The 12,337-nt window shown below is 37.4% G+C and overlaps 1 pseudogene; it reads left to right on the forward strand.

Moving 5' to 3' along the window:
• Positions 1 to 1,315: 1,315 nt before the first annotated feature.
• On the forward strand, positions 1,316 to 6,322 carry LOC120216493 (annotated as a pseudogene).
• The last annotated feature ends 6,015 nt before the right edge of the window (positions 6,323 to 12,337 follow it).

The raw sequence follows: 12,337 nt of genomic DNA on the forward strand, positions 1-12,337 counted from the left end.
AGTCTATTTCTGTCTGGAGAAGATGTGGGAAGGAGCATTCCTTGTTGACAACATTAACAGGCCATAACGGTCCTATTAAGTGCTTGGCGGTGGAAGAGGATCATGAATCAACATCCGATAAAAACCAGTGGATTCTTTACAGTGGTAGCCTAGATAAGTCCGTCAAGATATGGGGGTTAAAGGACCAAACACTGCCTACACAATGCCTCAATGAGACCGATTCAACATCACATTAGCCTTTGTAAGTGATAGTGAGAAACAAACTAGCCCTCGGGGCTCGATTTGAACTCAGATTATGGCTTAATCTACCTACTTAGATTTGGTTTGTTAACTACAAGTGAATAATTAGGATTGGCTTTGTAAACCAATGTAACCAAGTTTGTTTTCAATTTTCAATCTTAAATACGAGAGTACATCTAAATCATGAGCCCAATCTGGTTAAATTCTCATATGAATTCATAAGATGTTGATAACAATACTAGTCAAAGTGCAGCAAAGAACTGAATGTGGGAAGATTTCCAAGATTGAAAAACGAGTCATTTTCACAACCAATTTAGATCGACTCAATCATTTAAACCAAATAAATTGAAAAAAAAGGTACCATCAAACAGAAAAAGGAAAAAATCCACAGGGAAATCCAAATTCCGCCATGGCTGCTTTTTCCACTGATAGCTCCAATTCCAATACAGCATTTTCACAAACAAAGGGCTAAGCTAGGCAAGTCGGTCCCCCCACCATCCTTTCACCTAAAAAGACAACTTCTTCCCCGGCTCATACCCCACATCTCCCTTTTACAAAACTTATAAGCCATTTTAAATAAAATATTTATATTCCTATTCTAAGCCAATCCCAGTAGAAGCCCCAATTTCCTTTTATTGTTTTCCTTGTTTTTGCTGTCATTTTCCCACATCTTACATTTCCTTTACCTTCTCCTCCACCGAATATAAACAATTATTCTTCTTCTCTCGTTTGTATAATCCCTGAAAACCGCAAGAAAATGCCACCCAAGGAAGCTATAGTTTTGCCAAGCGTAGAAAAAATGATGAAGACCAAAAACTACTCTTTTGCGGTGGAATACGAGAAAATCCCGGTTGCCACCGTCGTTTCGAAGGTGCCACTTCCAATACCGAACTCCATATAGGTTGTACCTCCAATTTAGCTCAGATCGTAACAGTTCTAAAGAATGCTTCTTCAACCACTGTTTCACCAACTTCGGTTATCGCTTTCGAAGAAAGGGTTTTGAGATAATAATGCTTGTTATCTGGGGAGTTGAGTAGTTACGAGTCCGGGGAGTTAGCTGAATTGATTAACAATAATGATAGTTCTTCGAGGCGTTTAGTGGCTTGTTTTGTTAGTAATGAACATTCGAGTAAGCTTGATTCTTGCGATAGCTTGACAAACCGAGGGGAAGTTCTTCGCCGGCGAGGATTTCGAATGACGATGATTTGAATCAACCTGATTGGGGTTCTAACGAGTCTGTTTTGAGTTTAGATTACCCATCTTCGCGGGTTTCTTCTCTTAAGACCGGGGACTGTGCTAATGAGTCAATGGTGATGTTAGGAGAGCTCAAGTTTACTTTTCGAGATATTGAATCGGATGATGAACTTGATAAGGAATTTAGTCAAGATGAGGTGCAAGCTCAGGTGTTAGAGTAAAGAGAGCCACAAACGAAAGGAAGAAGGGGTCGTGCTACCGATGTTTAAGGGAATAGGTTACAGAGAAGGAAGTTTGTATTGTTTGTGATGCCAAGTATGTAGTAATTGTGTGCTTAGAGCTATGGGGTCTATGCCTGAAGGAAGGAATGTGTTATTGTATGGATTTCCAATTGACGAGTCGAAACGCGGGGCTTTGGGAAAGTGTTCTCGATTGCTTAAACGGCTGCTAATGATTTGGAGGTAAGACAGATAATGAAAGCCGAAAAGTTGTGAAGCAAACAGTTGCCCCTGAGTATATTTGTGTGAACGGGCAACCTCTTTGTTATGAGGAGCTGGCTATACTGCAGAGTTGCCCTAACCCACCGAAGAAGCTAAAGCCCGGAAACTATTGGTATGATAAAGTATCTGGTCTTTGGGGAAAGGTGAATACATAATCTTGAATGACGTTGTATTCTTTGCTATAGTTCACTGTATTGTTAGGGAAACTGATGATTATTCTGCAATTGACAGGAGAGACATAAACCTTCAAAGATAATTAGTCCCCATCTAAATGTTGGTGGATCTATCAGGCCAGATGCTAGCAACGGAAACACACAAGTTTTCATAAATGGTCGCGAAATCACAAAAGTTGAACTTAGGATGTTGCAGGTTTGGATTTCTAAACATGTAAATTTGTTAAGATGGTTATTATTGTGCAAGATTGTCTGTTACCATTTTGGTGAACATTGCAGTTGGCAGGAGTTCAAGTTGCAGGCAACCCACACTTTTGGGTGAATGAGGATGGTTCATACCAAGAAGAGGGCCAAAAAAATACAAAAGGATATATATGGGGAAAGGTATGCAATATATGCATTTATTTATTTGTTCAAAATTTAACTTAGGATGAGATACTTGTATTCAGCATTTATTTATTTGTTCAAAATTTGACTTAGGCTGGAACAAAGCTCGTCTGTGCTGTATTATCACTGCCTGTTCCTTCTAAATCTTCAAATCTTTGCGGAGAGTCACTTAACAGCATAAATAGCAGATCTGTTCCTGACTATCTTGAGCAGCGTACATTGCAGAAGATTCTTTTGGTTGGATCTCCTGGATCTGGGTCAAGTGCCATATTTAAGCAGGTAAATAATTATTGGGAATCTTAACTTCCATTGCTTTCTAGTTGTACTCATGTGCCGATAGCTTTTCTCCACTAAAAATCGCTTGCGTAAGCCTCACATTCTCTTTTACCGAAGGAGATAGATGATGGTTTAAAAGAGATGTTTAATTGCATCAATCAAATTTATTCAACGGGCATTGGGATTACTTTATGTTTGGGTATAAAGTTGAAATTTTTGAATGGCTGATACACCATAGTTCACAAAGATAATAGTGCAAATAGGAGAAATTATTTCATGGTCCCGGCTCACCTGGTATTCATCAATTTTAAAATAACTTCCAAATAACTGTCCACTCTTTATTTACATGTAGGAAAGAGGTGAAGATTCACCTTGAAAAAAATGAGATGGAAAATTATTATTGGTTGGGATCACAGATGACTTGGTGAGCCTGGTCCATCTAATAATTTTTAGTGCGAATAGACTCTCAGTATAGTTTGTTACAATATTATCGAGATCATGATGGAAGGAAAATCTAGATCTAACTATGAGCATAGGAGATTATTCCTGAATTGTTATGAATCATTAACTTCAGTTTTCATGTTTACCTCTCTGCCTGAATTCAACTAATTGATATTTTCTTAGGTTTATGTGCTAATGTTAGATACGTGCCTAAAGATGGAATGCACAATAGAAACAAGATTTAATTGAGTAGTCAATTGATATTTTAAACGAACGGATTGTTTCAGGCAAAGATCCTTTATAAAGATGTACCATTCGCAGAGGATGAGCGTGAAAGTATAAAATTAACAATCCAAACCAACGTGTATGGTTATCTTGGCATACTTTTTGAGGGCCGTGAACGATTTGACGAAGAGAGTTTGGCTGAAATGAGGAAAAGAAGTTCCAAGGACACTGAACCTGAAGGTGAGACTGCACATTGATTTTATTCTCCAAACCATCCTTTTTACCCTCATTAAAAAATGGTTGTACTTTGAAAAGATCAAGCTTGTTATAGCTGGGAATTAGTTCATACCCATCTCTTGCTCGATGTTCAAAATATGTCAATGTTTACGCTGTTGACGGACAGCTTTTTTGTAAGTAGCTTCTTTATATATTGGATATCTTTAAGGATTCAAGTCTTCAGATTTCCCCTTGTAATTTTTTGAAAGGGCATTTCATATCTAGCAGGAGAATATAATGAACCTGATTAGTAGTATTGCTATCTGAAGCATCTAATTATTTCTTTTCATTTTTTTTCCGGCAGGAAGTAGTCATGATGCTGATAGCAAAACTATCTATTCCATTGGCCCAAGGCTCAAATCGTTCTCTGACTGGCTTCTGAAGACTATGGTGTCTGGTAATTTGGAAGCCATATTTCCAGCTGCTACTCGTGAATATGCTCCATTAGTCGAGGAGCTGTGGAAGCATGCAGCAATTCAGGAAACTTACGGCAGGAGAAGTGAATTGGAAATGCTACCCAGTGTTGCTAGTTATTACCTGGAACGTGTAAGATTATTCTTGAAACAAAAGTTTTTGTCTAAATTTGTCGTAACTTCTCAGACAGCATTGATTTATATATCATTAGTTTTGCGTATCTGAGTTCTGAAGGTTACTTGAATACCCATTCCATCTTTCCAACATGTTACCTATAACTAAATTTCCTCCATGAAACTGGATATTCCGAGAATTTTGTTTAATGAAGCATTTTACCATCAGAATGTGGTTAGAGAAAATACATTAATTGGCTCAAAAGGAGAAGTTGCCGACTTGTTTGTGTTTCACTGTGAAGCATATAGGCTGTAAGGCTTTGTTTGCAAGATGAACAGATAAAAACGGGGACACCATTTGGTTGTGAGGATATGGTCTTATCAATGTGCTACTAAGTGAAAGGTTTGTACAACAATAGGTTTAGTTCTGATGATGAAAATAAAAATCTCCAAATGGAGGACCATATCAGTTTAACAAAGAATCTTGCATGGTCCACGAGCTAGCTTCACCAGGCAAGTGGAGAAGTACACATTCTTCTCTTTTGAGTTTCTTATGCCCTTAATAAGAAGACCCAGGAGTTTCCTAATCTGGATCATTTAGAAATAAACTTGCCTTCTATTTAGGCTAGTACATAATGTTAGGCCACCCCTTAGAGTGGTCACCATTCTTGACACAGATCTGTCGAGCAATCTCAACTAGTACTAATGGTTGCACTTGTAAGGCACTGCTTTTTCTTTTTTGAACTTTTGTGCCAGTATAGCCTATATGACCAGTGCTTGTGTTTATTTTTCTCTAATACTTTTTTTTTTACTATTCTCTAGGTTGTTGAGATATTGAAAACAGACTATGAACCTTCAGATTTAGATATCCTCTATGCTGAAGGTGTTACCTCATCAAACGGGCTTGCCTGTGTCGACTTTTCGTTTCCCCAATCTTCACCTGATGAAAATATTGACACTCCTGATCAGCATGACTCCATGCTCAGGTAAGTGTCAACAGTAAGCACATGCTTTTACAAATGAAGTTCTCTGCATTTTGTGAGGCTGTAGTTAACTTGTTAAAACAGCACTCTATGGTGATCTACATTGCACATTTCAATAACTCATTAGGTTATTGTCGAATGTTTTTATCCTTAAAAGTTTCGATTGGTTCTCAGGTACCAATTGATCAGAGTGCAAGCAAGAGGCTTAGGAGAAATTGCAAGTGGCTTGAGATGTTTGAAGATGTTGGAATGGTCATCTTTTGTGTTGCCTTGAGTGACTATGACCAGTTCTCTGCTGATGGGACTAATAAGATGCTAATGAGCAGGAAATTCTTTGAAACCATCGTTAGTCATCCAACATTTGATCAGATGGACTTCCTTCTAATATTGAACAAATTCGATGTGTTTGAGGAAAAGGTAGAACGGGTTCCATTGACTCGGTGCGAGGTTTGATGATTTTTCCCCTTGATCAGTCGTTATCGTACAAATACAAATAGCAATAGCATTAACAAATCCTACCCTGGGACAGCTAGCATTCCATTATGTCGCTGTCAAGTTCAAGAGGCTTTATTATTCACTCACTGGGCGGAAGTTGTATGTTTCCCACGTGAAAGGACTGGAACCCAACAGTGTTGATGTTGCTCTTAAATTTGCAAGGGAGATTCTAAAATGGGATGAGGAGAAAATCAACTTCAGCTTAAGTGAAAACTCATTTTATAGCACAGAAGCAAGTTCCATCTCTCATTGACGTCTAATTTCCAGGTCAGGTAAGGTCTATTTGGTCATCAATGCCAGTGTACATAATATGCTGTGTAAATGCACAAGAGAGGACATTTGCGCTTACTTACATTGCAGCTGTAAGATTATGCATCAAGTCCATTTACGGCATTGCATCGGGTGGCATGCTATGGTGCTTCATTAGGTTCGAGCATACAAGTCGTAATGGAATATATAGCAAATCTCTATACCTTATACAGCAAGACCAGATGTATTTTTGTACAATGCTTTGTGTAGCTTCTATTCTATGTACATAATTCATTACATTCTTTTGTAATATATGATGGAAATGCATGATTCAGTGACTGCTAGAATCTAGATCACCCTAACTTGGCTCCTCGAGTATATTAAAGTTGTGAAGGAAATCTTGTGTACAAGAAAATGCAGATACTGTGTTTTTCTAACACTTCAAAGACTACCAGGAAGATAGGTGGTTAATTTTTTGCTTATTACTTTCACAAGGATTCCAGGTTTTCTTGCAAATCTTTTGTACTTGGAAATTATGCTTTGGACCATGTTTTCTTGTTATCATCAATCAGTTTAAACCACTTTTGATAAGTCTGAGGAATCACTAGCCTTCATCAAGCTTCCCACATACTTGAACAAAACAAACATTTAGCCTTAAGCTTAAGCCTGGCAACTTTAAACATACAAATGCGTATACATGCGAAATTTAAGTACTGTTTGCATGGTTATAAGGGTTTAGGGTTTCACCTGCAACAATCCCATTATAATATAACTGTGGGAGCATCTTCACGAACGCAAAGAGGATACCTTGCTAGACCTTTGTATGTGACGAAATGAGAAGAAAAACAGAAGGCACAAGTGATCATCATAATATGTAAGCACCATGGTTTGTGAAACAGCTAGTAAAGATTGCATTTTATATGGACCTCTCAATTCTATCCTAAATGTTGGAATAGAGAGAGAGAAACAAATAAGAAACTGAACAATTGAGACAGAAATTCAGAATGCCACAGGGAAAATTTCTTCAACTTCCAAAATCGAAGAACCTGTCTCACATTTGAACTGTCTGCAGGCTCTAGGGAATGAATATTGTATAGGGTTGGCATACCAAATATGAGCTATGACATGCGAATTTCTTTTATTTCTTCGGAGTACCGACTAAAATATGAGATGGCTGGAAATAAATATTTCCTTTGTTAAGGTTTGCAGATGGACGTACTTGAGCCCTGATATTATTCCCAAGAGGTCAACTGCCGAGAAAATAGGGTATAGAAAGTCCTGTTGGTATCTCAGTGCAACAAGGACAATCAAGAAAGCAATATCTTAAAGAGAAAATAACCTCAGTGACCAAAAAATCTTATAATATACGATTTTAACCACTTTTTTGGATTTGTCAAAATGACCAACTAAATCGCAATGCGATCGATAATTCGAACGTGATCTCTGGTATCGTAAATTAGTTTCCAGATTCGCACGCGATTCTGACTATCGCATTGCGATTTCCCAAATTCGCGTTACGATTTCCTAATTCGCAATGCGAATACGTAAATCGCAACGCGAATTGAAAAATCGCAATGCGATTACGTAAATCGCAACGCGAATTTGGAAAATCGCAATGCGATTACGTAAATCGCAATGCGTATCTGTAAATCGCAACGAGATTCTGACTATCGCAATACTGAATTTCAAATTCGCAACTCGATTTCTGAATTCGCAACAGGTTTTAGTTTCGCAACACAAATGTTTTGGGTATATAACTACGCAGCAGCAGCAACTCATAACCTAAATCCCTAAATCGCAACTCATTCCATCTCCATCTATCACTCTCTCGGCGACATCCGTTCCTATATCCAACGACATCCTTCCCATCCGGCAACAGGTTTTAGTTTCACAGCTCGTTGTTAGTAAATTAATTTACAATAATGAAATCATCTAATATTGATCATGTTTGGATAGATTTGTGTTTTGGAGGGTCATGGGAGAATGTTCATGGTGTTTTACAATATATGCTTTACCCATGAATCTTCAACTAAAACTGTCATTAAAAAAGTTAACTTATGAAACTCTAATGTTACGTGTTGCAAATAAATTGAATTTAGAGCCCCTAAGTGGATTTAGGCTATCTTATCAGAGAAATGATAAAGTTTATTTGTTAACCGACATGAAGATGTTGAACGATTCATGCTTACATTAGTGTTTCAAGTGATGATGTTACATTGTATGTTGTTGAACCTATAAGTAGTGAAGTGGGTCAGTAGTGGGTAGTAATCAACTAAGTTTTTCAACCCCAGTTTATGGTGCTCAAAATTTAATGGTTCCACCACAATTTCATCACCAAGCAAATTTGTTTCACCACATTTCCAATACCAAACACAATCTCAAAACCCACAACCTTTCCCTAATCCAAATCCCAATCAACTTTCAGCACCAAATTCTGGTTTTCGTATTGACCAGTTAGACGATGATGAGCCAACAGGAAAAATTGTGAGTACTAGTCAGTATTCGAATTTGATCTTGGTCAATACCCGGACTTTGATCTTGGTCAATACTCGGATTGTGATGATTTTTCAGAGAAGAATAGACCCTGCGTGTAATGATTTTGATATTGGTCAATACCCAAATTTTGATGATGAAACAGCCGTTGCCGAGGAAGATGTTGTTGATGATAATGAGGAGGAAGTTACGACTGTAATGAACATGTTGAACATTCATTCTGTAATTCATATAACACTGAAGAAGAAAAAGAAGAGAAGAAATCCCCAAAAAGTCCCCGAAGAAAATGCCACGGGAGTATAACTGGAATATGCCAGAATTACTTCAGATACCGGGAGAAGAGTTGGTAAAGATAGCAGTTGATTGTTATACAAAAATTATTCGTATCTAGAAAGATGATTGTTTTGATACAAAGGAAGACTTGAAGATAGCTTTGTATACGAAATGTGTGGAAGATAGCTATCATCTAAAAGTTAACAAATCAAGCAAAGATCATTTCGAAACAAGATGTATTGACAAAAACTGTACGTGGCGTATGATTGCAAAGAGGATAAAAGATTGCGAAATGTTTCAAGTTAGGACTTTTATTGATAAACATACATGTTCAAGAACCCAAGTTTTTCCTCACCATAGACAGGCAAAAAAAAGGTGTGGGTGGTTTTCTGGCTGAGTTAATGTTTTGAATGGCAGGGTATATCGGGGACATGAAATTATGACTGCATGAATGCTCGGTTCAAGATTAGTATCATATTCTCAAGCTTGGAGAGCCAAATGTTATGCCTTGGAATTGTTGAGGGGGTCGCCAGAAGCATCGTTTGCCCAACTGCTGGCTTATTGTCACAATTAAAGCTGAAAATCCTGGGTCGGTAACTCATATCAAAACAGATAGAGATGGACGCTTTGAGTTGCTGTTTATCGCCATTGGTGATGCGGTTAGTAAATCAATATAATTTTGTTGACTCATTTTTGTTAGTTACATGCATTTCACATTTAAATGATTATATTTCTTGTGTATATGATTTTGTAGATTCGTTCATTTATTAATTGCATGCGCCCAGTTATTATAGTTGACGGAGCACATTTAAAATGTCGATACCTTGGAGTAAACTTATTAGCAGTAGCCATGAATGCTAACAATGGGATACTGCCAATAGCTTACGGGGTTGGTAAATCTGAAACCTCTGATTCATGGACATGGTTTATGGGGCATCTTAGGGATTGCATAGGTCCTATTAGCAATCTGACAATCATATCCGATAGGGCAAACTCAATTGACAACGCTGTTAGAAGGTGTTTCCCAGATGCTTTTCATGGACTTTGTGGTGTTCATTTGTATAGAAATCTAAAATCAAGGTCTTCTGGTATAAAAAATCACAAATTGACATACTGGAAGGCTGTAAAAGCTTATCGGGAAGTGGATTTTAATAAGCATATAAACTGTTTAAGACGTGTTTTGCCTCAGTGTGCTCAAACACTAGAAGATGTCGGGTTTGAAAGATGGTCAAGAGTACATCAACTTAGAGCAAGATATGGTTTCATGACGTCTAATAGTGCAGAATCAATCAACGCTCTAAGTCGTCATTCCGGAAATTACCCATTACTATGTTAATGGAGTTTTTTCAAGCCTCTATTAACAGTGGTACTACAAGAAAAGAAACCATGCATGTATTATTTCTTTAAATTCGTAACTTATCATATATTTTACTAAGTATTATTTATTTAAATTTACAGGAACATTTGAACATCGTGTTACATGGACAGAAAAAAAGATAACGAAACGTGTTGTGAAGTCAACGTCATGGAGAGTTGAACCATGTTCAAACACTTTGTTTGAAGTACTGGTAATAACTTAAATGGGCTTGTCGATCTAAATGCAAAGACTTGTAGTTGTATGAAATGGCAAACATCTGGTTATCCGTGTGGTCATGTTATAAAAGTTTCTCTTCATCTAAACCAAGATGATTCAAGCGCATACGCTATGGATTGCTACACTACAGAAGTATATCGACAGACTTATGGCAAGATTGTCTACCCTATTCACATCCTTCTGAGTGGGAATACCAGATGACTTACAAACAGTTTTGCCACCATCCATGGACAGAAGGCTACCTGGCCGACCAAAAAGTCACGATCGTATATCTAAGGGTGAAGAGAAGAAGAGATCGACATGTAGTCGGTGCAAGGAAAGTGGTCATACAAGGTTGACATGTGGATCACCAGTGCCATCACAATCATCTTTTCCTCTACCAAATATGGATCCTCATCAAAATCCCAATCACAACGGCTTCACCTTTTGGGACTGTTAACTTAGGTGATTTTTAAATGCAACGTTGTATTATGTGTATATATGTGTGAACTTTTAACATTTTCAGTTAGGCATGTATTAGTAACTTGAGTTTGAACATTGCTATGATATGTTCAGTTGTTACATTATAGACATTCATTGACTATCGCAACGCGGAAATCGCAACGCGAATGACTATCGCAACACGAAAATGAATATCGCAACATGGAATTGACTATCGCAACGCGGAAATGACTATCGCAACGAGAGAATCGCAATGCGAAATGAAAATCGCAATGCGAAATGAAAGCGCAACGAGTGAATCGCAATGCGAAAATGAAAATCGCAACGCGAAACTAATTCGCATTGCGATTTTCATTTTCGCATTGCGATTCACTCGTTGCGATTTCATTTCGCATTGCGATTCACTCGTTGCGATTTCATTCGCATTGCGATTCTCTCGTTGCGATAGTCATTTCCGCGTTGCGATAGTGTTTGCATTCAACATAATGCAGATTGAATCAACAAATCAACTATTACATTCAATCATTAACAAGAACAAATTAGTACACATCAATTAAACAAATCAACATTAGAAATCAATTAAACAATCAAAAAATAATAATGAAATCAACTTTTGCACCCATACATCCATTTCACTCAGCTCACTTCAGGATTAACTGCAGAAACCAAACATTGAATCAACAACACTTTCTACACATCTAAACCTACAACAGTAAATTATTGAATTCTAGCTACTTAACCAAACATTTTCAAACCAAAAAGAGTATATATGTTTAACAACACTTGCATTTGACTTACAATTGTTTATGGACACTTTCATAACGCGGATGCAGGTAGGCAACGTCTCGCATATATCGCTCTAGCCATAAAATGCTAAAACCACAAGCCTACTGCACTTCTATCTCTATCGGTGGGAGGTAGAAAATGTGTACTTCATGTCGTCAAATGCTCCAAGCACATGCATACGAGAGGACCACAATCCCCTCTGGCTTCCTTGTTTGTTGTGGCACGATCTCGTCTCTGATAACTGTAACATTGAACTTCTTTGGCTTCTTATTTCCACTTAGTCTAATAATTAATTGCATCCAAATTTAGCCAAATGAGAGCTCCATCCCTTAATAATATCTCTCAAATCAGACAATGATATGTAATTTACATGATGTCATATACTATTGTCTTTAGGGATGAGAGCTGAAGCTCGACGAAGCCAATGAGTACGGTCCAAAACAGGGATAAACACTGCATCGAAATGTAATAATTCAAATTGCGCACTTATTTATGAACACCTTTAAAATATTTAAACAAATATACTAACCTTATCGACCTCCCACCATGTAGGATAAAGTTAGCTTGTCCATTAGCCAACACATATGATTCATGTCGTTGATTCTTCAAGTGAACTACGTGAAAGACGTCGGCATAATTGTATATCGCATTTTTTTATATTTTCTTCAATTTCCTTACAATTAGAAGACGTGTCACCCATGCATCAATATGCTGTTTACAAAAAAAGACATATATTAGTGAATTACATAATTTTAAAAAAAATTAATCAAACTGAAATATAAGA

Source organism: Hibiscus syriacus, unplaced genomic scaffold, assembly GCF_006381635.1.
Source record: "Hibiscus syriacus cultivar Baekdansim isolate YM2019G1 unplaced genomic scaffold, ASM638163v2 tig00110160_pilon, whole genome shotgun sequence".
Lineage (NCBI taxonomy): Eukaryota > Viridiplantae > Streptophyta > Magnoliopsida > Malvales > Malvaceae > Hibiscus > Hibiscus syriacus.